Source organism: Natrix helvetica, assembly GCF_964273705.1.
Source record: "Natrix helvetica genome assembly, chromosome: 2".
NCBI lineage: Eukaryota > Metazoa > Chordata > Lepidosauria > Squamata > Natricidae > Natrix > Natrix helvetica.
Genome location: NC_138552.1, coordinates 15,636,563 through 15,662,299, shown reverse-complemented (window position 1 = coordinate 15,662,299; position 25,737 = coordinate 15,636,563). Strand labels below are relative to the sequence as shown.

General features: G+C 42.2%; 1 protein-coding gene across 3 annotated transcripts in view; it reads right to left on the bottom strand.

Annotated features, from left to right (window-relative positions):
• Window positions 1-25,737, bottom strand: part of WDR7 (WD repeat domain 7) — a 273,050-nt gene that overhangs the window by 167,413 nt on the left and 79,900 nt on the right. The window lies entirely within an intron of this gene.

The window sequence follows — 25,737 nt, the reverse complement described above, 5'->3', positions numbered from 1 at the left end:
GCTTTTCTCTCAAATGGTCTTGCCAAAAGTTGTGCCCCATAAGCTCCAGACTCCAGCCCTGGAGCCATTTGTCCCCTGGCACCTTCAGGGCTGCCACCTTCTAACGTACGGTATCCACCTGAGAGAAGTCAGACATCTACATCACTAAACAATGCAACAACCCCAAAGGCTCAAACACAATCCAATCCAAAATATCTCAAAGCCAGAAAAATGAAAAGTAATGTCAAAAACCAATGCGCCAAATTTGGTCGGAGGTCACAGTGCTGAGTACGCTGCAGAATCATGATTCTCTGATGTTTTAGACAAGGGTCCATCGCACTTACCAGGCGCTGACAGAAATTAAACCTGAAATCTTTTGCATTCAAAATGAATGCACACACACACACACACACACAATCACCCGTCCTATCACTGTTATAAAAAATGGCTGAGTGGCTTAATGACACTGGAGATGGTGTCTGCTCCAGCGGTTCAAGTCCTAGCACAGCACGGCAGGGTGAGTTCCCATCATTCGCCTCAGCTTGTGCCCCCCTTGCAGTTCGAAAGCATGTTCTATGCACGTAGATAACTAAGTACCACTTTGGTGGGAAGATGAGTTGGGGCTCCGTGGAGGCAGTCAGGTGCCTGCCAGCTCTGAACCTTCCTGGTTGTGGCACTTGTTTGTGAGGTGGTTGCAGGGGGGGGGGCTATGGACGATACTGTAGAAATAGCCACTTGTCTTTCTCTCTGGTGCGAAACCAGTTTGCCCTCCTCTGGTGCACCTTGGAAAGTGTGTGACATTTCCTACAACAGAGCTGGTACCTTGGCAGCCAAACTACTACTCTACAATAGTATTGTGGTCTCCTGGCTAATGTAACACCACCATATGCTAATTGTTGTTAAAACAACAATAGTAAGGTAAAGGTTTCCCTCACACATATGTGCTAGTCATTCCTGACTCTAGGGGGAGGTGCTCATCTCCGTTTCAAAACCAAAGAGCCAGCACTGTCCAAAGACATCTTCATGGTCATGTGGCCGGCATGACTAAACACTGAAGGCGTACAGAACGCTGTTACCTTCCCACCAAAGGTGGTTCCTATTTTTCTACTTGCATTTTTACATACTTTCAAACTGCTAGGTTGACAGAAGCTGGGACAGTAACAGGAGCTCACTCCGTTACGCCGCATTAGGGATTCAAACAACAGTATTCCCTTATAATTTTTCCTATGTTGGTCAAAACTTCTCCCAAAGGAAAGGAATTCTACTATTAGGGAATCCAAGTAATTCACTTTCACCTGATCTTTACTCATTGGATAAACTCAAAATCCCACTCCAAGTTGAGGAGGAGGAGGAGGAGGAGGAGGCATTCTTGAAAAAAGGTATGCAGGAACCAATTAAGATGCCATCATATGGATGAATTCCTCCTAAACTTCCCAGCACAATTTATTATTATTATAAAACAGATTTATATCCTGTTTTTCCTCTAGGAGCTCAAGGCAATGTGCAGACCATTCCTTCTACCATTTTGCCCTTACGGTAAGTTGGGCAGAGAAATAGTTACTTATCCAGAAGCAACCACTGATCTATACTAATCAGAGCTACCAATTGGACAGCAAAACATGCAATAACGTTACTTAGAAAGCATTATCAACTTCCACAGAAAGCAGTGCTTACACTAGTTTATATTTAACACTGAAAAGCCAGGGCATATTATTTATTATTCATAAAGCAAATCTGTCAGATTTCTTCTGAACCTCCATGAGGGGAAAAAATCATAAATAATAAAAAAATAAATAAACCCAGCCACAGCATTGGAGACAGAAGGGAGGAGGTGAAAGGTAAAAAGAAGAGAGAAATGTGAAAAACAGAAATAAATCAGATGAAGACAGACTGTGAAATACAGGTCCTTTTTTTGAAATAAAGTCAATGAAGAAAAGCATGCATTACCCAGCCTTACCTCCCCAGTCTTCAATGCTTTTTTAGATACCGGGTTAAGCAAAGTCAACGCTAAGAACCATTTTGCCCACTTACAGGATTTTACATTGGACTATTACAAGATATTTGCCTATTTGCAGACTAACAATAATGCAGAAGGACTGCCAAAACCATCGTTTTGGTCTTTAGAAGGAGCAATACTTTTTGCCAATGGTGTGGTCATAATATTTATTCATTTAATTCAATGTAGGCTCCGCTCTACTCCAAACTGACTTGGGCAGCCTGCAATATAAATAATCCACAAAAAACAACAACAACACACAATACCGGAGAAGATAGGATCTGAATGTTCCATCTAAACATAAACAAAAGCACATCCATCTCAAATCAAAGCTAATTGGTTTAGCAACAAATGAAAATAATATTTTTTTCCATTCAGAAAATAACAGAAACAAGCAATAATTTTCAGTAATGTGTGGCTGTGAAAGTTGGACCATAAGGAAGGCTGAGTGCCAAAGAACTGAAGCCTTTGAACTATGATGCTGGAGAAGACTCCTGTGAGTCCCTTGGACTGCAAAGCAATCAAGCCGGTCAGTCCTAGAGGAGATCAACCCTGACTGCACTTTAGAAGGTCAGATCCTGAAGAGGAAACTCAAATACTTTGGCCACCTAATAAGAAGGAAGGACTCACTGGAGAAGAGCCTAATGCTGGGAAAGACTGAGGGCAAAAGAAGGAGAGGACGACAGAGAATGAGGTGGCTGGATGGAGTCACCGAAGCAGTAGGCGAGAGCTTAAATGGACTCCAGAGGATGGTAGAAGACAGGGAAGGCCTGGAGGAATGTTGTCCATGGGGTCGCAATGGGTCGGACACGACTTGGAAACTAACAACGATCACCTGAGTAAATAGCTTGAATACTAAAACATTGCAGGTGTTTTAATACTCTTCTAAACATCTGTAGCTGGATCCTATTTTATCCATGCAACACAGGTCAACTTCAAGAATCCTTTCGAGTCATCTGCTTGTTGCCAGCAATAGAAAGTATTTAGATGGTGCCTCAATATTTGGTTCTGAGTGGTTTAAAAAAAATAACAACATTGCATGTAAACAGTGTTCAACTTCTCTGGATGTACCTTCAAGTGCCAAATGTGCAATCAAATACTGCACATCCGTGTCTCTAAACATTCAGAGAAAGGGATCAGCTCAGATCTGGAGCATCAGGGAGAATGATATTAATTGGACAAGCATAAATTACATCATTGTCACAAAACTTTAACCAACCCCTCTGTAAGAAAGGAAGCTGGGGGACGACGACGACGACAGAGAATTTAGCAGTTCTCTGGCTAGAAAGAACTATGTCAATGTCAATCAGTTGTTTTTTTGAAGCCTTCAAGAAAATGGCTCTACATTTATTGATTTGGAAAAGCAGAAGAAAAAGACCTAGAGTTTAAACCTTGGAGCGTAGACTTCTACAGACTTGGTTTCCATGTATGGCCATGGAAGATCTGTGTGCATATAGATGTCATGTCTGGTTGCAAAAGATAATAATCCATAATCCACACTATGTCTGAGAACCTTCTGCTAAGAAATCTAATTCCTAAATAAAGGGAAAGGTCTGGAGTGCTTAGATTTAGCAGTGCAGCCTGATGTGCAGCCTGACAAATCTACCAGATTTGCCGTTTCATGCCAGCAATCCTTCATCTAAAAAATTTAGACCACAATCCCAGAAGGCAAAATATCTCTATCTGAAATACAATACAATAGCAGAGTTGGAAGGGACCTTGGAGGTCTTCTAGTCCAACCCCCTGCCTAGGCAGGAAACCCTATACCGTTTCAAACCAATGGCTCTCCAACATCTTCTTAAAGACTTCCAGTGTTGGGGCATTCACAACTTTTGAAGGCAAGCTGTTCCACTGATTAATTGTTCTAACTGTCAGGAAGTTTCTCCTCAGTTCTAAGTTGCTTCTCTCCTTGATTAGTTTCCACCCATTGCTTCTTGTTCTCCCCTCAGGTGCCTTGGAGAATAGTTTGACTCCCTCTTCTTTGTGGCAACCCCTAGATATTGGAACACTGCTATCATGTCTCCCCTAGTCCTTCTTTCTATTAAACTAGACATACCCAGTTCCTGCAACCGTTCTTCATATGTTTTAGTCTCCAGTCCCCTAATCATCTTTGTTGCTCTTCTCTGCACTCTTTCTAGAGTCTCCACATCTTTTCTACATCGTGGCGACCAGAACTGAATGCAGTATTCCAAGTGTGGCCTTACCAAGGCATTATAAAGTGGTATTAACACTTCACGTGATCTTGATTCTATCCCTCTGTTTATGCCGTCTAGAACTGTGTTGGCTTTTTTGGCAGCTGCTGCACACTGCTGGCTCATATTTAAATGGTTGTCCACTAGGACTCAAAGTTCCCTCTCACAGTTATTACTGTTGAGCAAGGTACCACCTATACTGTACCTGTGCATTTTGTTTTTGTTGCCTAAATGTAGAACCTTACTCTTTTCACCATTGAATTTCATTTTATTAGATAGTGCCCAATGTTCAAGTTTGTCAAGATCCTTCTGTATCTTTAGCCTATCTTCTGGAGTGTGGGCTATTCCTGCCAGCTTGGTATCATCTGCAAATTTGATGAGTTCCCCAATTATTCCCTCCTCCAAATCATTGATGAAGATGTTGAAAAGTACTGGGCCCAAAACAGAGCCTTCGGGTACTCCACTGCATACTTCCCTCCATGTAGATGCAGTTCCATTGAGGACTACACGTTGAGTGCGGTTGGTCAGCCAGTTACGAATCCATCGGTTGGTGATGCTGTCTAACCCACATTCTTCTACTTTATCTAGTAGTAGGTTATGGTCTACCTTATCAAATGCCTTACTGAAGTCCAAGTAAACTATATCGACGGCATTCCTCTGGTCCACTAATTTTGTCACATTATCAAAGAATGCAATAAGATTAGTCTGGCATGATCTGTTTTTGACAAACCCATGTTGGCTATTGGCTATTACTTTGTTTGCTTCTAGGTGTTCGCTAATTCGTTGCTTGATTATCTTTTCCAGAATCTTTCCTGGTATTGAGGTCAGGCTGATAGGTCTGTAGTTTCCTGGATCTGTTTTTTTTCCCTTTTTTGAAGATGGGAACCATATCAGCTCTTTTCCAGTCTTCTGGTAGTTCCCCGGTGCTCCAGGATCTCTGAAAGATATAGTTCAGTGGTTCTGAGATCTCGTCTGCCAGTTCCTTCAGAACCCTGGGTCCTGGTGATTTGAACTTGTCTACGGTAGACATGTGCTCACTTATCATTTTCTTCCCTATTTCAACTTGTGTTCCATATCTGATTTTTGTGGTGCTGTTTTTGATAGGTTGGACTGTTTTATCCCTTTGTGTAAAGACAGATAAAAACATGAGTTAAATAGTTCTGCTTTCTCCCTGTTGCTTGTCACCTTCTTGCCACTTTCTCCCAGCAATGGACCAATTGTTTCCTTAACCTTTTTCTTGTTTTTAACATGTTGGAAGAAGCTTTTTTTTGTTATTTTTTACTTTTGTGACAAGCCTTTCTTCATTGTGAGCCTTAGCTTTCCTCACATCATCTTTACATGCTTGGGCTATTTGCTGATATTCTGCCTTAGTTATGAACCCCCCCCCCCCTTTAAAAGAAATACTCTTTCACTTTCTAGTTCTCTTACATGGACTGGGGGGACGGATAAATAGAATATCTTAAGTTCTTAAGCTTCCTTCCTTCTTCCCTTCCTAGATTTTCAAAGTTCAGAGCTGCTCTTTGTGGTATCATCTGTCCACCATATAGATTATAAGAAAATGATAATTGTCAGAAGACTTGACAAGCTTTCAAAGTTGTTCTGTCACATCCCTGATGCTTGTACTTGACAGGAAGCTGATTTTATAAGTTTATGGGTAAAATCTACAGATATTTTTTAGCTCTTCATAGTAGTGAGCCACCAAGTTCTGGAACTCTTTTTTTTCTTTTTCTACAAATTTCCTCAGACCTTTAGGGATTCATTCCTTCTTCCTTCCTTCCTTCCTTCCTTCCTTCCTTCCTTCCTTCCTTCCTTCCTTCCTTCTTCCACCCAGATTTTTGAAGTTCAAAGCTGCTCATTTTCATATTATCTGCCCCCACATAATTTATAACAAAAGGAGAATTGTCAGAAGCTTGACAAGCTTTTGAAATTGTTCTGAGACATCCCTGATCCTTGTCCCTAATTTTTACAAGTTTGTGAGTATAATCTGAATTTTTTTTAGTTCCTCACACTAATGAGCCAATAGATATCAAAACATACACACACACAGTGTGTCTGTCTGTCTGTCTGTCTGTCTGTCTGTCTCTCACTCACACACACACTTCTCAAAAAGCAGAGGACAAAGAGATTGAGACATAGGTAACTAATTTATCTAGCAGAGATGAGCATAACTTTATTTATTAATTAAATTTGTTTGCTACCCATCATGCAGCAAGGCGACTCTGAGTAGCTTGCAAAAATATAACATCTATACATACCATATATATTTTAAAGTCAACCATGTTTCAAGAGACCAACATCTTCTGTAGGACTCAGCAAGTAACACAGTTTAAAAACATCTGGGTGAAGCTTTTCTCTGTGGTGTCACTTATCAGTGGTTATTATCTCTCAACTGAAGCCAGAGAGCTTAGTTTCAATTATTACCTTTTTATCATTCACATTTTTGCATTAAACCCCTGAAACTGAAGCCTTGTCACATGCATTTTATCCAGCTGAATGTTCCCATACAGATGCAAAAATTCAACTAAAAGCACTTAAGGATTTGAAAGATAGGAAGCTGAAATTCCCTGTCTTTTACGGAGATACAAATGCAAAGATGAAGAATCGTTAACTGAAAACCACAATACTTAAAGTCATTATTCCTGCACATCTAACTGTGCAGAGGACTGGAGCTTCCATTCAAAGAGGAAAGGGGGAGAAGCAGAATTGGAATAAATAGATAATAACTTAAATCTTCCGGATGGTGTTGAAAAAAACAAAAAACAAATTCGTATCGATGAATTCATCAAGAGAGGGGTGCGCGTGTTTGTGTTAGTGTGTGCTGGCGGAAGCAGTTGGCACACATATCTGAATAAATAAGAATGTGCTAATATCGAAAGATGCAAGACTTTCCGTGGTTTATTTTTCAGACAGAAGGTTTGTATTTATTGGAAACAGATTTCTGCAGTGACTGACCAGTGCTGCCCCACACTGCATGACAGACAGACTGCCTGCTTCACATTAATTCACTTCACACTATTTCTATCGATCCACAGTCAGTTCCCCAGTCTCTCTGCACACATTGCCTGTCTGGCTGCCTACATCCACATCAGCACATATACACAAAGGCCACAGAAAGATAACCTTTTGCTTTCCATTAAAGACACAGTAGCCATTTTTTTTCTCTATCTGCAGCAACATCAGACATATAAATATACCGGAGTTTCTATTACCTGCAGGACAAATTGAGTACTCAAAGATTTCAAATACATTCCAATGTTGCTGTCTTTAAAAAAAAAAAAAAAAAGCATTTTTCACATTTTAAGAAAAGATGTTACTTTGGCCAAAAAAAAGAAGAAGAAAAAGAAGAAGAAGTATCAGTGAATATTGTGCTGCTTGGAGAGAAGGGAAAAAAGTGGAACAATAGATGGATGGAAAAGAAATTGTCATGCTATATAGTATTGCAGTCTCAAGCATTAAGCCGAACGCAGATGAATCTGGGTTGTCTCTTTTGGTAAGAGATTTTTTTCTAAGATTTGTGTGAATTTAAATGCATAGCCAAATTTTAAGTACGATTGTGCAGTAATTGTAAGAATTAGAAAGATGGCAGCTCTGATCACGCTTTGCTCGCACAAGCACGAAGCCGAAGGCACCAGCCTGAAGATGGCGAGTGGGACCTCGTCGAAACATCGCCAAGATACTCTCAATCTTACACAGGAAAAGACACGAATATGCCAAGACCTGCATACCTACACCCATGAAAATGTTTTCGTAGATTTTCACGGGTACAGGTATGCAGGTCTTGGCATATTCGGGTCTTTTCCCGTGTAAGATTGAGAGTATGTGGGCAACGTTTCGACGAGGTCCCACTCGCCATCTTCAGGCTGGTGCCTTCGGCTTCGTGATTGTGCGAGCAAAGCATGATCGGAGCTGCCGTCTTTCTATAAATATTGGTGGGGGTATGTGGAGTACTGGCTTTGTTGCTGTAAGCGGGTTGGTTGGCTGTGTTGTTACATCTTGATTAGTTGATGGAGTTGATGTTTGCAGATTGGTCGGTTTTTTTCGTAACATCCTGTGTGGCTGAGGTACTAGCTGTGTGTCCATTAGTCTTTTGTGTTGTAATGACCTGGGTAATGGGCTGTGTGATGACATCCTGAGCTCTAGTGTAGTGATATCCTGAGTCCTGTGCTGCAACAGCCTGGGAGGTTGGCTGTGTTGTAACATCCTGAGCCATTGCGTTGTAACCTCCTGAGTTCTGTGATGTAATGTCCTGAGCAGATGGCTGTGATGTAACATCCCGGGCTTTGGTTTGGCTCTGAGTTTCCGGTCTGGCCATGTGTTCATGGCGTGTGTCAGTTTGCTTTGTGTGGGGGTCAGAGGGGGGTGCAGCAGTTGGTGATGCTGCCATGGTTTGGCTTCTGGATGGTGGTTGCACTTCATCTATGGGATGGGTTTCGGTTTGAGTCTGGTGATGGTGATTGGTGGTGGCGTCCTTCGTTGTTCTGGGTCTGGTGTTGGTTTTCATGGCTGGGACTCATTTGTTGACTAGGGCTAGTTTCCAGATGTCTGGTAGGTGGGAGGTATCGTCACGTTTATTCATGTTGTGGGGATGTTTCTAGTCAACAAATGTGTCTTGTTGTATTTGGGTCTTTTCCCATATAAGATTTGAGATTGTCTTGGTAACGTTTCGGTGAGGTCCCACTCGCCATCTTCAGGCTGATGTTTTCTGCTTTACGCTTGTGCGAGTAAAGCGTGGTCGGAGCTGCCGTCTCTCTATAAATCTTGGTGGGGTGGAATGCTGGCTTTGTTGCTGTAAGTGGGTTGATTGGCTGTGTAGTTGCATCCTGATTGGTAGATGGAGTTGATGTTTGCAGATTGGTCGGCTGTTTCGTAACATCCTGTGTAACTGAGGTGCTGGCTGTGTGTCCGTTATTATTTTGTGTTGTAACGACCTGGGTGGTGGGTGGGGCAATCTCAATCTTACATGGGATTGAGATTGTTTTGGCAATGTTTCGGCGAGGTCTCACTCGCCATCTTCAGGCTAGTGTTTTGGGCTTAAAGCGTGATCGGAGCTGCCATCCCTCTACAAACCTTGGTGGGGTGTGTGTGGAGTACTGGCCCCATTTCAGCAAGTGGATTGATTGGATGTGTGGCTGTATCATGATTGGTAGATTGGTGCTGATTGGTGCTGGCTGTGTGTCCATTGTTGTTTTGTGTTGTAACGGCCTGGGTGGTGGGTGAGGCTCGTTCGTTGACTAGGGCTGGTTTCCAGATGTCTGGAAGGCGGGAGGTATCATCACATTTATCCATGTTGTGGGGGTGTTTCTCTATTTCGTTAGCTTCCATAATTAAACACCAGCCTGAAGATGGCAAGTGAGACCTCGCCGAAACATTGCCAAGGCAATCTCAATCTTACATGGGAAAAGACCCAAATACAACAAGACCAGCATACATATTATGTGTGTGTGTGTGTGTGTGTGTATGTGTGTGTGTGTATGTATGTATGTATGTATGTATGTATGTATGTTGTGGGGGTGTTTCTTTATTTCGATAGCTTCCATAACCAGCCCTAGTCAACAAACAAGCCCCACTCACCACCCAGGCCATTACAACTCAAAACAACAATGGACACACAGCCACCACCAATCTACCAATCATGATACAACCACACAACCAATCATTCCACTTACTGAAGCAAAGCCAGCACTACACATACCCGCACGAAGATTTATAGAAAGACGGCAGTTCCGATCACACTTTAAGCCCAAAACCCAGCCTGAAGATGGTGAGTGAGACCTTGCTGAAACGTCCGAAGAGTCAACATCTTATGTGACCTCACATTCCTATGCAACTGCCAAGAGAAAAGCCTGATCCCCACATGCTTCCAACTAAAATTCCATTCAAAAACCTCAGCCACCGAAAGGATCCTGAAAAGAATTGAATAAGCCCTAATCAGAAATGAACTCTACAGGAAATGATTCCTACTAGACCAAACCAACCGAGACCTACTCACTCTTCACCTCAAAATCAGGATTAAAATCCACCCAGAACTATGAGACAAATCCAAACAACTAGCCCTCTGGAGAGCCGAAACAGAAACCTCCTACAAGACAAACACACCAACAAACTCCACAGACTAGAAAAACAACAGAAGCCCAACCCCCCTCCATAGCAACTCATGAAACAAACAGTACCCAACATATCAGACAGAACCCTCACCTCAGCTGAAACCAATGTCCTTTCCAGAGGATTCAAGTTTGCAGTCGCCCCTAAACACATCCCCACTGAAGACATCATATGTGGAGTTGAAGCTACACTCACCAAAATTAACCCAGATGAAGCCAATAAAATGTCCTTTGCAATGTCCTTTGCTCCAGTAATCCACCCAGAAGCAATTTACAGGAAGAAGAAGAAATAGTACTCACCAACCGGAGGAAAGACAACAACATAATCATCCTCCCAGCAGACAAAGGTAATGCCACAGTGGTGATGAACACGTCTGACTACCAAGCCAAACTATCCAACCTACTCCAAGACCCCGCTTACAAACCTCTAAACACAGACCACCTACCTGGAAAAAAACCACCAAATCCAAAATAAAAGCCTTTCCTATCAGTGAAGAGATCCAGTAAAGAATCATCCCCAGGGAGAAATCTTCCAGATGACCCAAACTCTATAGCCTCCCCAAGACACACAAAGAAGGAACACCACTCAGGCTCATAGTCAGCTCCATAGGCTCACCTCTACAGAATCTTGCCAAATTCCTCGCCAAACAACTCCAACCCTACGCAGAATCCATCACCTCACAAGTACAAAACTCACTCCACTTCATAGAAACAATAAAGAAACAAAACCTACAACCCAGCGACCTACTCATGAATTTCGATGTCATATCCCTCTTCACCTAAATGCCTATAAAAGAAGCCTTGACAGCTATCAGGAACAAACACAACCCCCCTAAACACATCCTGGACCTGACCAACCACTGCCTAACCAACACATACTTCATCCACAATGGACAAATATACAAAACAGATAGAAGGAGCACCCATGGGATCACCCCTCTCACCCGTCATCGCAAACTTATACATGGAACATTTTGAAACTAACACCTTAGATAAATCTGAACACAAACACAAACTCTGGCTTAGATATGTTGATGACACTTTCGTTATTTGGCCACACAGGAAAGAAAAACTGGACAACTTCCTCACACATCTCAACAGCCTACACCCCAAAATACAATTCACCATGGAAATAGAAGCAAACAACCAACTTCCCTTTCTGGATGTCCTAATCTACAAAAAACCCAATGGCTCCCTAGACACACCATCTACCGAAAGAAAAAAACAACACCAACCACTACTTAAAGACACAATCCCATCACCACCCTGCACAGATCAACTCTGTAGCCAAGACCCTCATCTCCAGAACCAAATGTCTAGCCGACAAAGACCACCTGAAAACTGAATTACACACTCTCACAAACGTATCTCCAACGGATTCCAAAGAAAAACAATTACCAACCTAATCCAAAGGGAGACTCCCCCCAAAAACCGAGACACAGAACAGAACAACTGCATCACCCTCCTCCCTTACATCAAAGGCACCACAGATAAAATCAGCAAAATTCTCCACAAGCACAATATCAAGACAGCCTTCAACACTGACCAAAAAATAGCCAACATCTTAGGAAATCCCAAAGACAAAATCCAGCTAGAAAACCAAGGAGTCTACGAAATACTATGCAAAATCTGCCCTGCAACATACATAGGAAAAACGAACAGGAGAATAAATGCGCGCATCGCAGAACACAAGAACGCAGTAAGAAAAAAAGAAAAAGCTTCCTCCCTTTTCCAGCACCTTAAAGCTACAGGACATGAAATTAATTTTGAAGGAACCAGGTTAATCTCCAAAACAGAACACTTCAACAAGAGAATAATTATGGAAGCTATCGAAATAGAGAAACACTCCCACAACATGAATAGACCTGACGATACTTCCCACCTACCAGACATCTGGAAACCAGCCCCAGTCAACAAACGAGCCCCACCCACCACCCAGGCCGTTACAACACGAAACAACAACGGACACACAGCCAGCACCAATCAGCACCAATCTACCAATCATGATACAACCACATGACCAATCATTCCACTTACTGAAACAAAGCCAGCACTCCACACCCCCTGACCAAGTTTTATAGAAAGATGGCAGCTCCGACCACGCTTTAAGCCCAAATCCCAGCAGTAATGTTGGGTTTTAGGGGTCCCAATAAATAGATTTGATATTCAAGTTCGGCTTAGAACACATTGTTTGTATTCGCATAGCCACAGATTGGTCAGTTAATGCTGTCTTTCTGGGTTTGCACAATAATACATTACAGGTAGTCCTTGACTTACAACCACTCACTTAATGACCGTTTGAAGTTACAATGGCACTGGAAAAGGGACTAATTGCTGTTTTTCACACTTATGACCACTGCATCAACTCCATGTTCATATGATCAAAATCCAGACATTGGCTCATATTTATGATGGTTGAAGTGTCCCGACCATCTGTGACGGTCTGACAAGCAAAGCCAATGGGGAAGCAGATTCACTTAACAACCATGTTACTGACTTAACAAATGTAGTGATTCACTTAATGACCGTGGCAAGAAAGTTTATAAAATGGTACGCCGCTCTCTCAACGACTGTCTTGATTTGCAATGAAAATTTTTGGATCAATCGTGGTCGTAAGACAAAGACTACCTGTATTATAGCTAAATTTGCATAACTTGCTAGGCCAAAATGCTAGGTGTCCTAGGTAAGTAGGAAAGTATGAATTCTCAGCAATACCCTTTCTATGTGGAAAATTTTAAGAGCTAATGTGTTTGTTATCTATAGGATATGTAACGAGGGAAAGGCTATGGTGAGTTAAAATCTGTCTGGCCTGTTTGTGGACGGTTGCATTCCTAATGCCAGCTGCTATGCAACTAGGGCATATTTTAAAATACTGTTCCCAATCCCTGACTAAGGTAAATCTAATAAATCAATACTTGATTTAGAATTAAGGTTCACTGAAATATTTCGGCCAGCTTTCAGAAATGACCAAATTAGTCAGAGTCTTTGCTAGGTTAATTGTCAAGTGAGAGAAAATCCCGGTGTTTCTGAGGCTGCCAACAATTTGTTTATTGTCTGTTCCTTTGTAAACCGAACAGCAGTAAAAAACATCATAAAAATAAATATATAGTAGATTAAGCATGCAATTTTAAGGATGCAAATACTAGCGCTATCAATGTATACTATAGAGCAGGGGTGTCAAACTGGATTTGTTCAAGGGACGGATCAGCATTGTAGTTCTCCTCCGCGGCCTAGCTGACGGGAGGGGGGAAATGGGACGGATGCCTCCTGCAGTACTTTGCTGGCCAAAACAAGGTATGGCCCCCGTGCCCCATTTTGGCTGGCAAAGTGCTGCAGGAAGCCATTCAGGCTGAAAACGGGGCACAGGGGACCTTGGTTCCCCCCTCCCCACTCCATTTTGGTTGGCAGAGTGCTGCAGAAAGCCATCCAGGCTGAAAACGGTGTGTGTGTGTGGGGGGGGTTCACATGCCTCCCTCTTTTTGGCTGCCAGAGGCAACACAGGCTGGTCCTTTGGTATTTCCAGGTTGGCCCCATGGGCCAGATTTAAGCACCCTGCGGGCCACATGTGGGCTGTGGGCCTTGAGTTTGACACCCCTGCTATAGAGGATGCTGTCACAAATGTGACTGCAGTGTTAAGGCCAGAAAGGATAATAAAATGGACAAGTCCTAGCATCAGAAAACGGACCCCCCCCCCCCCGCCTTTATATTAAAACTTCACAGTATGCATAACCCGATCTGAAATCCAGATTGCCAACAAGGCTCTATTTTTCTCAATAGTGGATTTTTCTTTTGTAAAAAAGATGAACAACTATCAAAACCCACAACGGAAACAAAGCACTTTCATCTCTTGGACAAAACAAGATTATGTTATATGGAAATCTTGAAGGTGGGAAGTTTAAACAAAAATCAATCATCAAGACACTAAAAGCTTCATAGAACTTTACTGATGAAAGCAATAACATTATTAGGTATTTGAATTGTCTATACTGGAGTATACTTTCATTTTAGTACACGATGAAGCATGGAGATCTACACATTCAGAAGTAGCAGTGAGCTTGAGGAGGACTGTTTCCACAATTACAGCATTCACAATACTGGTATCCAATGGTTTTGATTACCAATTAACATCTTGCATTTAATAACCCAAAGGTGCTTTTTCAAGAGACAACTGGACTTTCTGGTTTTTCTTTGAAGATGTTTCGCGTCTCATCCAAGAATCTTCTTCAACTTTGACTGGATGGTGGGGAATGGAAGGATTTATACTTGAAGAAGCTTCTTGGATGAGAAGCGAAATATCTTCAAAGAAAAACCAGAAAGCCCAATTGCTTCTTGAAAAAGCACCTTTGGGACAGCCATGACCTGAACGATTGAGAATCTCCATAGGCATCGTGGTAAGATGATCACTCCTGCTGTCAAGCAAAACCAAGCATTTAATAGTGAGTGCCATACCATGTGCATGAATCATACAAGTGGCAAGAAAATAGCGGCAGTCAGGCATAACACAGGTTATGTAGACTGTAAACACAAGGTCAATCAAAATGGACTCAAATGTCTAACACCAATGCACAGAGTATGAGGAATAAACAGGATGAATTAGAAATTCAAGTAAATGAGGGCAGATATGATATTGTTATCATTACAGAAACTTGGTGGGATGAAACCCACAAATGGAACATACAGCTAGAAGGATTTAAATTATTTAAAAGAAATAGACTAAATAAAAGAGGAGGTGGAGTTGCACTATATATAAGAAATAACTACATCGCTACAGAAATAGAGCACAACAATGATGAGAACTATCTTGAATGCATTTGGGTCAATATTAAAGGTGGGGGGGGGGGAATGACATTGCCATAGGTCTATGCTACAGGCCACCCAACCAAGCAGAGGAAGTAGATGAACTTTTTGCTAGTCAGCTAACTAAGGTATGTAGGAAGCACACCACAATAGTAATGGGGGATTTTAACAACCCTGATATCAACTGGGAAACAAACTCTACACCAAGTGGAAGATCCAACAGGTTCCTAACGAACCTAGCAGACAACTTTGTTTCCCAAAAAAGTAGAGAAGGGAACAAGGGGATCAGCTATATTGGACGTAATTCTCACTAACAGAGAGGAACAATAGAAGGCGTTGAAGCCACAGGAACCCTGGAGGTAAGTGGCCATGCAATATTGAAATTCAACATTATGCAAACACAAGTAGTAGAACAAAGTCAAACTAGAGTTTTGGACTTTGAGAGAGCTAATTTCAATAAACTTAGAGAGAGCTTGGGAAGAATTCCATGGATGAGAATCCTCAAGGGGAAAACAACTCAAGAAGCTTGGGAAATTTTGAAAAATGAGATTACAAAAGCCCAGTATAGCACAATAGCAATGAAGAAGAAAATTAACAGCTCCTAAAAGAAACCAGCATGGGTGCATAAAGAACTATCTGACAAATTGAAAGACAAAAAAGGTAAGTATAAAAAGTGGAACGAGGGGGACATAGCTAAGGCAGAATATCAGCAAATAGCCCGAGCCTGTAAAGATGAAGTGAGGAAAGCTAAGGCTAACAATGAAGAAAGGCTTGCCACAAAAGTAAAAAAAAAAAAAAAAAAAGCTTCTTCCAACATGTTAAAAACAAGAAAAAGGTTAAGGAAACAATTGGTCCATTGCTGGGAGAAAGTGGCAAGAAGGTGACAAGCAACAGGGTGAAAGCAGAACTATTTAACTCATTTTTTGCATCTGTCTTTACACAAAGGGATAAAACAGTCCAACATATCAAAAACACAAAAATCAGATTAGGAGCACAAGTTGAAATAGGGAAGAAAATGGTAAGTGAGCACATGTCTACCCTAGACGAGTTCAAATCACCAGGACCGAATGGATTACACCCCGGGGTTCCGAAGGAACTGGCAGAAGAGATCTCAGAACCACTGAATTATATCTTTCAGAGATCCTGGAACACTGGGGAACTGCCAGAGGACTAGAAAAGAGCTGATGTGGTTCCCATCTTCAAAAAAGGGGGAAAAATAGATCCAGGAAACCACAGATCTATCAGTCTGACCTCAATACCAGAAAAGATTCTGGAAAAGATAATCAAGCAACAAATTAGTGAACATCTAGTAGTAAACAAAGTAATAGCCAAAAGCCAACATGGGTTTGTCAAAAACAGATTATGCCAGACTAATCTTATTGCATTCTTTGACAAAGTGACAAAATTAGTGGAACAGAGGAATGCCGTTGATATAGTTTACTTAGACTTCAGTAAGACATTTGAGAAGCCAGAGGTGGGTTCATATCGGTTTGCACTGGTTCGGTAGAACCGGTTCGTCAAATCTATCGAACCAGTTAGAAGAGGTTCCACCGGTGGACCCGGAAGTTCTGGAATGCCTGCCCCGGCCCTGTCACCCACTCACCCTGCCCGTTCCATCGCAGCTCATTCACTCCCCTGCCTGTTTGCACTAAACTAGCCCAGCCCGCCGCTCACTGATTGGCTGGAGTCCAGCCAATCAGTGAACGGGCTGGAGTCTTTAAAGCGTTTAAAGCACAGTGCCAACAGCCAACATTCCTCTTTTGAAAAGTCCTTCTCTTTTGAAAAGTGTCTTTCTGTTCCCGAGCAGCTGTTGCATCACGCTTGCTGACCGGGTCCTCCCTTCATTTCATTTTGTCTCCCTTCGCCTTCCAACAGCTTGCTGCTTCCCTCAGGTAAGCAACTAAGTGCGAGGGGGGTCGGCAGGAGGCTAGCTTACGCCAGCTTGTGGCTTTCGCGATGGAAGGCCTTCAGGTTTCATCCTTAATTTCATCCTGGTTTCATCCTTAATATAGTAAGTGCAAGTGATTAAAGTCCTTCTTTCTGTGTCTATTCTTTGTGCAGGTTATTGGAGCAAGGTGGTAAGGTGATGATGTGCAGAAGACCAGCAAAGCAATAATATTCCCTCTGTAAATAGCTGTCTTTATTGTTTTGTGTGCTGGTTTCATCCTTAATATAGTAAGTGCAAGCGATTAAATTCCTCCTTTCTGTGTCTCTTCTTTGTGCAGGTTAATGGAGCAAGGTGGTAAGGTGGTGGTGTGCAGAAGACCAGCAAGGCAGTAATCTTCCCTCTGTAAGTGGCTGTCTTTATTTTTTGTGTGCTGGTTTCATCCTAATGCAGTGCATGCAATGGAAGAGTTCATTTCTGTGTCTCTTCTTTCTGCAGGCCATTCATTGGAGTCAATGATACTGAAGACTGGCAAGGACAGTCATCTTCCTTCTGTAAGTAGCTCATTTATTGTTTTGTGTACTTATTTTAGTCTTATTGTAGTTTACCCATTAGGGCAAAGAATTCAGTGACATTGTCTTCGCCACTTTCACCCGGACACATGGGCGGCAAGCCACTCCCACAAAGCAGGCGACACCTACAGAAGAGGTTCCAAAAATTTTTGAAACCCACCACTGACCATAACCTACTACTAGATAAAGTAGAAGAATGTGGGTTAGACAGCACCACCACCAGATGGATCCGTAACTGGCTGACCAACCACACTCAACATGTACTCCTCAATGGAACTGCATCTACATGGAGGGAAGTATGCAGTGGAGTAACCCAAGGCGCTGTTTTAGGCCCAGTACTTTTCAACATCTTCATCAATTATTTGGATGAGGGAATAAATGGGGAACTCATCAAATTTGCAGATGATACCAAGCTGGCAGGAATAGCCCACACTCCAGAAGATAGGCTTAAGATACAGAAGGATCTTGACAAACTTGAACATTGGGCACTATCTAACAAAATGAAATTCAATGGTGAAAAGAGTACGGTTCTACATTTAGGCAAGAAAAATGAAATGCACAGGTACAGTATGGGTGGTACCTTGCTCAATAGTAGTAACTGTGAGAGGGATCTTGGAGTCCTAGTGGACAACCATTTAAATATAACCCAGCAGTGTGCATTAGCTGCCAAAAAAGCCAACACAGTTCTAGGCTACATAAACAGAGGAATAGAATCAAGTGTTAATAGCACTGTAGAGTGCCTTGGTAAGGCCACACTTGGAATACTGCATTCAGTTTTTGTCACCGCGATGTAGAAAAGATGTGGAGACTCTAGAAAGAGTGCAGAGAAGAGCAACAAAGATGATTAGGGGACTGAAGACTAAAACATATGAAGAACGGTCGCAGGAACTGGGTATGCCTAGTTTAATGAAAAGAAGGACTAGGGGAGACATGATAGCAGTCTTCCAATATCTCAGGGGTTGCCACAAAGAAGTGGGAGTCAAACTATTCTCCAAGGCACCTGAGGGTAGAACAAGAAGCAATGGGTGGAAACTAATCAAGGAAAGAAGCAACTTAGAACTGAGGAGAAATTTCCTGACAGTGAGAACGATTAATCAGTGGAACAGCTTGCCTCCAGAAGTTGTGACTGCCCCAACACTGGAAGTCTTTAAGAAGATGTTGGATAGCTATTTGTCTGAAACGGTATAGGGTTTCCTGCCTAGGCAGGGGGTTGGACTAGAAGACCTCCAAGGTCCCTTCCAACTCTGCTATTGTATTGTATTTAAGTTATCTATGACAATTAATATTTTTTTTTAATGTTTCATTGTATCTAGTGCAGTAGATAGCAAAATGGCATTTATATGTTCACTGGACCAACCAAGGCAGATGAGGAACGGGGACGGACGGACGTGGTGGGGACTCATGTTTGTTCTGATTTTTTAAACAAAAAGTCTGTTCCTTGTGAGAAGTATCAAAACCTTGGCAGATTTTTTTCTTAGGCGACAAAGCATTTTAAGCAATTTCATTTCTTGGCAGTTTTTGTTTTTGTTTTTGCTTTTTCAATGTCAAAGCTAGAAAATATTGCCGATCGAGGAACTAGAGATCCCGGTGTTCATTCCTTTTCATTTTTCCTGTTTAAGTATGACTTTTCATTTTTTTAAAAAAAAAACATAAGTTTATTTTTTATCTTTAAAAAGGCACTATGGCAAGAGAGTACATATGATGCTGCCAGAAGTAAACATATGCAGGAAGAAAGTGCAACCACACTTAGGAAATACACTTATAATCTAAATTTAATTTGGTTAGCCTGGAGGCATCTCATATTGTTTCATCTGGCTACATAACTAATCGTAGCCAAAGGTTGCAAGTGTATTTATTCGCTCTTTTTTCTTTTTAAGTACAAAAAAGTAAAGACATGGTTCAGTTCCCTGAAGTTCAAGATAATTTTACAGAAACCACTTTATACAATCAATGCGAATATTAATGAGGAGGTAAGAGTAGAGCAGCTCTTCTGAAAAAAAAGAGAAAGAAATCAAGAGAATTTTGTAAGAGATCCTCGACGCACCGCACAAAAGGCAACAGCCAAGGAAAGGAATGGAGGGAAACCCCTACCCATAAAGATGAAATCTCCATTCTTCAACCCACATCAGTTGTGTTAAAAAGAAAAGAAACTCAATGCAATCTGCACTTGGCAAATTATACAACAGGAGAAACTGTAAATATTTTTTTTCCCAATAGATTTTCATAGATTGATAAAACAATAGCAAACCCACCATAATAAAACCAAACAAGACAAACACAGACTTCAACGGATGATTAGAACTGCAGAAAAAACAATTGTTACCAACCTGCCTTCTATTGAGGACATGTACCCTGCACGAGTCAAAAAGAGGGCTGTGAAAATATCTACAGACCCCTCACATCCTGGACATAAATTGATTCAACTCCTACCCTCAAAACGACACCATAGGGCACCAGAACAACTAGACACAAGGCGAGTTTTTCCCCAAATGCCATCACTCTGCTTAACAACAAATTCCCACAACACTATCAAATAATTTACTAAGACTGTATTACTATTATTCCTCTCTTCCTTACTAGTATCTATCTCTTCCAACTTATGACTATAACCATGTTGCTTGTATCTTTCAATTTATATTGTTTTTATTTGTTTCCTAATACGATTTGATAGCTTATTAGTACCCTTGACTATCACAAAGTATTGTATCTTTTTATTCTTGATGAATGTATTTTAGTCTCCTTATGTACACTGAGAGCATATGCACCAAAGACAAATTCCTTGTGTGTCCAATCACATTTGTCCAATAAAGAATTCTACCTATTCAATACCTCTCAAAAATATTAAAAGTACATGAGAAGATGCATGGGATATATTTCCAGAGATATGACATTTAGATACCGTGTTTCCCCGAAAATAAGAAAGGGTCTTATTTTCTTTTGCCCCATGAAATATGGCCTTGGGCTTATTATAGGGGAGGGCTTATTATTTCTGGGGCAGGTGAGAAGCGAGGCGCGCCTTTTACCACATTTGGCGAGGAACGCGCCGGAGCTGGAAAGAGGCGCACCTTGTGGCCCAACACAGCCCACCTCACCCCAATGGTAAAGGCAGCCTGCCTGGTTCCCTTCTCCGCCGTCCCTTTAGCGAGGGGTGGCAGGTGGGGGGAGGGCAGAAGCAAGATGCGTGTCCTAGCGCTACCAGAGACTGACAGCTCCATCGCGTTCCTCGCCCTTTCGCTCATTGAATCCCCTTGTAAAAAAAATCTCGCGAGTTGAACTCATGAGGTGTTTTTTACAAGGGGATTCAATGGGAAAAGGGCGAGGAATGAGACAGAGTTGGGAAAGTAAGAGGCGCGTCTTGCTTCTCCCCACCCCACCTGCCACCCCTCGCTAAAGGGATGGAGGGAAGGGAACCAGGCAGGCTGCCTTTACCATTGGGGTGAGGTGGGCAGTGTTGGACCGCGAGGTGCGCCTCTTACCTTTCCAGCTCCGTCACGTTCCTTGCCATTGTATTCAGGGAAGCCCCTGGTAAAAAAAAAAAACACCCCTTCTCGCGATTTCAAGATGTTTGATTGAACTCATGAGAAGGGTTTTTTTTTTCACCAACCGCTTCCCTGAGCACAATGGCGAGGAACGCGAGGAAGGGAATCAGGCAGGCTGCCTTTGCCATTGGGGTGGGGGGTGTTTTTTTGCGCGAGAAGGAACAGGCGGGAGGGGGTGATCACATTGCTGGCCTGCTGCTGTTTTTGCGGCGAGCCCTCTTTTTGCACCGCAAACTGTACAGGTAGGTGATACAGTGTTAATGGCAGGGACTAGTTGCGCATGCGCTTAAATAGTTGGGGACGGGCTTATTTTCAGGGGAAGGCTTATTATGGTGCATGCTCTGAAAAGCCCAGTTGGGCTTATTAGCAGGGCATGTCTTATTTTCAGAGAAACACGGTAGTTGCTGATACCTTTCAAATCTTCTGATGGATTCAGTGTTTTTTCTGATAAAAACCACCGCCCCAAAGGCTGTTGAATGAATGGCATGTAGGCCAAGTAAAAAACTCAAGGCAAATAGCAGAGCGGGATGGAGCCCATTAAATGGCTTGTCTGATGTGTTGTCACCAGGGGAATGGGGTGATCATTTTATTATATTATTTTATTAATTTATTATATGATTATTCTCTTTTATTAGTTTGATATATGAGGTTTCTATACTCTTGTAAGCTGCCCTGAGTTGCCATGTGCGAATAGGTGGCAATATAAATTTCCTAAAAGAAAATAAAAGTAAATGAATTTTCAGCCATAAGACTTCAAACATGATATATTTTGAGCATTAAACTCTACAATGCCTCAGGTAGAATTTGGAATAAGGTGCGAGGCTATATACATGGTTTTTTAAAAAAAATAAAATAAAATAAAATATTGGATGAAAATTTCAGGTTGTCACTACAATGCACATACCATCACAAATTGATTACAAATAGAGCTTTAACCATCTGCTTAGCAATGTATTTCAGAGGTCTAATAGAGCATAAATATTCCTAAATAGAAAGAAAAAACTATTGAAGTGACTGGAAAGGAAAGTTTAAAAATGAGATGTTAGTACCACACAAATAGTAAGCAAAATAAATTTAAAAAACCCATTGAAATATGATGAAATGAAGAGTTTATCTGGGAGATTTGCCTTCCCAACACTATTAAATTGTTTAAAAACAAAATAAGCAAAAGGATAGGGCAATGACCTACAAGGTACTTCTGACTTAGTGTGGTGTGATTGGTAAGCTATAGAACCCGTGATGGCGAACCTATGGCACACATGCTGAAAATGGCACGCAGAGCCATTTTTCCCGGCATGCAAGCCATCACCCGTTGCTCTTCTGGATTGTGGTGCACCGGCCAGCTGGTCTTCAAACATGCGGGAGCGCCGGAAACTGGAAGAACAGCTGCCTGCATATGCACATGCTGGGAAGATGATCTTCCGGTTTCTGGCACACGCATGCGCACTGGCAAGCTGGTCTTCAGATGCACATATGCGGCAGAATCTGGAGGACCAGGTGGCTAGTGCGCATGCGCGTTCCAGAAACCGGAAGATCATCTTCCCAGCATGTGCATATGCACTGGGCAGCTACTCTTCTGGTTTCCGTCACGCATGCGCGCACACTCCTGTATTGGCACTCCATGCCCAAAAGGTTCGCCAACACTTCTGTAGACTAACAGTCTGAGTTCTAGTCTTCCCTTAAAGATGAAGGCCAAGTGGATGATTTTACATCAATTATTTTCATTCAGCATAACATATCTCGTAGTGCTGCTCTTGTGGGCAAATAGGAGGATGGAACACTGTGCATGCAACCTTGAATTCTAGAAAACAAAGGAAACATACCCATCGGATAAAGAAAGAGATATTGCTGAATCACAACAGTGAAAGGAGCAGCCAAGACTAAAGAATGAACTTTCAAATGGAAAAATCAAAGTTATAAACAAGTGCTGTAGCTATAAATCCTTGGCAGCTCTTCTGAACATTCACTCATTTCTTAATGAAGTGTTTCAAAAACATTTTTGCAACTGTAGATGGCTTCATCAAAACTTGGAAAGTACTGTATGAAAACCACTCAATTATTTTTTCCCTACTTTTAATCTTTAGAGCATGGGAGTTCAACTTTTTTGGGCAGTAAGATTAATGATTATAATTGTATTTGGATAATTACCAGTGGAGGGGTTCAGCCGGTTCGCATTGGTTCAGGCAAGCCAGTAAATTACTCCCGCTATCAAAGTGGATCTTGGATGCTGCGCTGCGCTGCAAGGAAAAAACTGGCAATGGAATGGCTGGTGCGATGGAAGGAGAAGGCCGCTTTCCCTCTTTCTTCTCCCTGCTCTTCCTCCTTCCCTTGGCCAGCTGCTCTGTTTCTGCATTGCAGCACAGTGCCCTGGCTCCACTTTGATAGGCGGAGAGGGTAGGGGAGAGGAGATCAACTGGTTCACCCAGGGTCAGGTTGGCCATCGCAGGAGGCTGTCCCACATGTGCAGCAGAGCTGGAGCACCGGGATGGGCCATGCCTCCCACAACAGCCAATCTGACCATGGGCGAAGCGGTTGTTAACTTATTTGAATCCCACCACTAGTAATTACCCATCCTCTCCATTTTTAAGGCTTGACAGCCTACAATTTGCACCAAAAATCTAATTCAAAAGTATTTATGATATCAAAGGAACCAACTGGCAGTGAATACAGAAGAATAGAATTGCAAGTGGCAAGTAGACTCTGGACTGGTCATCTAATTGATGATGAATGTGGACAGGCAGGGACTGAGATGATGAACAGGTCTTGACGGTAAGGTTAAGGTGACTGTAGACTACTAGTGCCCAGGTATATGTGAAACAGGTAACTTCTTTCATCATTAGTCATGCTGCTCAAGCCAGCTAGATGTTCACTGAAACAAACATCTGAATGGTCATAGGATCCACTTTCTTGTTCTATATAAAATAATTAGCATATGTGCACATCACTGTTATTTGGTTTCAAATTTACATAATGCTAACGATTTTCTCAGTGATGCCAGTTGTAATTTCCTTGGAATGTATCCTGAACATTCTGGATTTACATCTTGCTGCCCTTCTCTAGTATACATCCTTTCTACAGCGTTAGAACCTACATTCAAAAGGGTTCCATGGATGATTCCAGACAGACTATAGTCTTAGCATGACACAGCAGAGATGTCTGACAGAGGACAAGTTGTTCATGGCTATACCATGGGCAAAATGGGATGCCTTTCTGATCTCATTGTCATATGTCGAGACTTTCATTGAGAACCCAACTGAGTCCCTTTATAGCCCTTTTGCACCATATTGTAACATGCTTCAATTCACATGCTCTAGTGCAGTGATGGCGAACCTATGGCATGCGTGCCACAGGTGGCACGTGGAGCCATTTGTCAGGGCACGTGAGGCACTGCCATTAGCTGGCCAGCATGCATGCGCGCACTGGCCAGCTGAGTTCACCCTTTTTTAAAGCCATTTTTCGCCTCCAGAGGCTTTATAGGAGCCTGGGGAGGGCGAAAACAGCCTCCCCCGCCCGCCCGGATGCCCTCCAGAGGCGTCAGGTAAGCCTCTGGACAGTCCCTGAAGCCTTCAGAGCGCTTAAAACGACCCTCCGAGCAAACCAGAAGTGACTTCCGATTTGCTCGGAGGGTCGTTTTGAGTGCTCCGAAGGCGTCAGGGAAGCCTCCGGACAGTCCCTGAAGCCTTGGAGGGCGTCCGGGGGGGGGGGAGGCTGTTTTCACCCTCCCCAGGCTCCTATAAAGCCTCTGGAGCCTGGGGAGGGCGAAAAAAGCATGTAAAAATGGGGGGGGGGAGCGCCTGTAGTGCGCACATGTACACTGGGGGGTTGCGCATTGCATTATCAGTATGGCACGCCCACACACGACCCCCCCTGCGCTCCCCCCACTTATGGCACGTGAGCCAAAAAAGGTTCACCATCGCTGCTCTAGTGCTCCACAGCTATTACACGAGGCTCTTTAGCAGGCAGGATCATGTGGGAGAAAACTCACAAAAATCAATCAAGACATTCTAGAAAGAATCATAAACTGCTAGTTCAGGAATGAAAAGATGACAAACTGCTCTGAAACAGTGCTATGAAACACAGAAATGATAGTGTGTGACGTCATGCATCTTTACCTGTATACTACATCAATAACACTTGATGTATTATTTTTTTTCATACATTTATGGTTTAAGAAAAGAGAGTTTTGAACTAATTAAGGAAGTAATCAAGGGACTAATCATCATATATAATAGTGCTTTTAGGAAATTAATGTGTCAAAGAAAATATGGAGATAATTTGAATGAGACTATATAATTACCACAATAAATGTGAAATAAATCGAGAGGGAGGGAGGGAGGGAAGGAAGGAAGGAAGGAAGGAAGGAGGCACTTATTCAAAATGGCAACAAATAAATAAAAATAAAAAACTCAAATACAATCTCTATTCCTGCATTCAAATGTCCAGTATTCAAATGCATCAATAGGATGTATGCTACAACAGAGATATTTACTATTTACCGTACTTACTTTTTAAGAACTTAAACTAAATGTTTTCTTCTAATATCCAGTGAAGTCAATATCAACTATGCTAAAAGTTTTTTACAAGATAAAATAAGAGGTATAAATAAAAATACCGGTTATAACAAAAATGTTTGCAAGACAGATATGAGCTTAAAATAATGATTGGGTATGGTATTT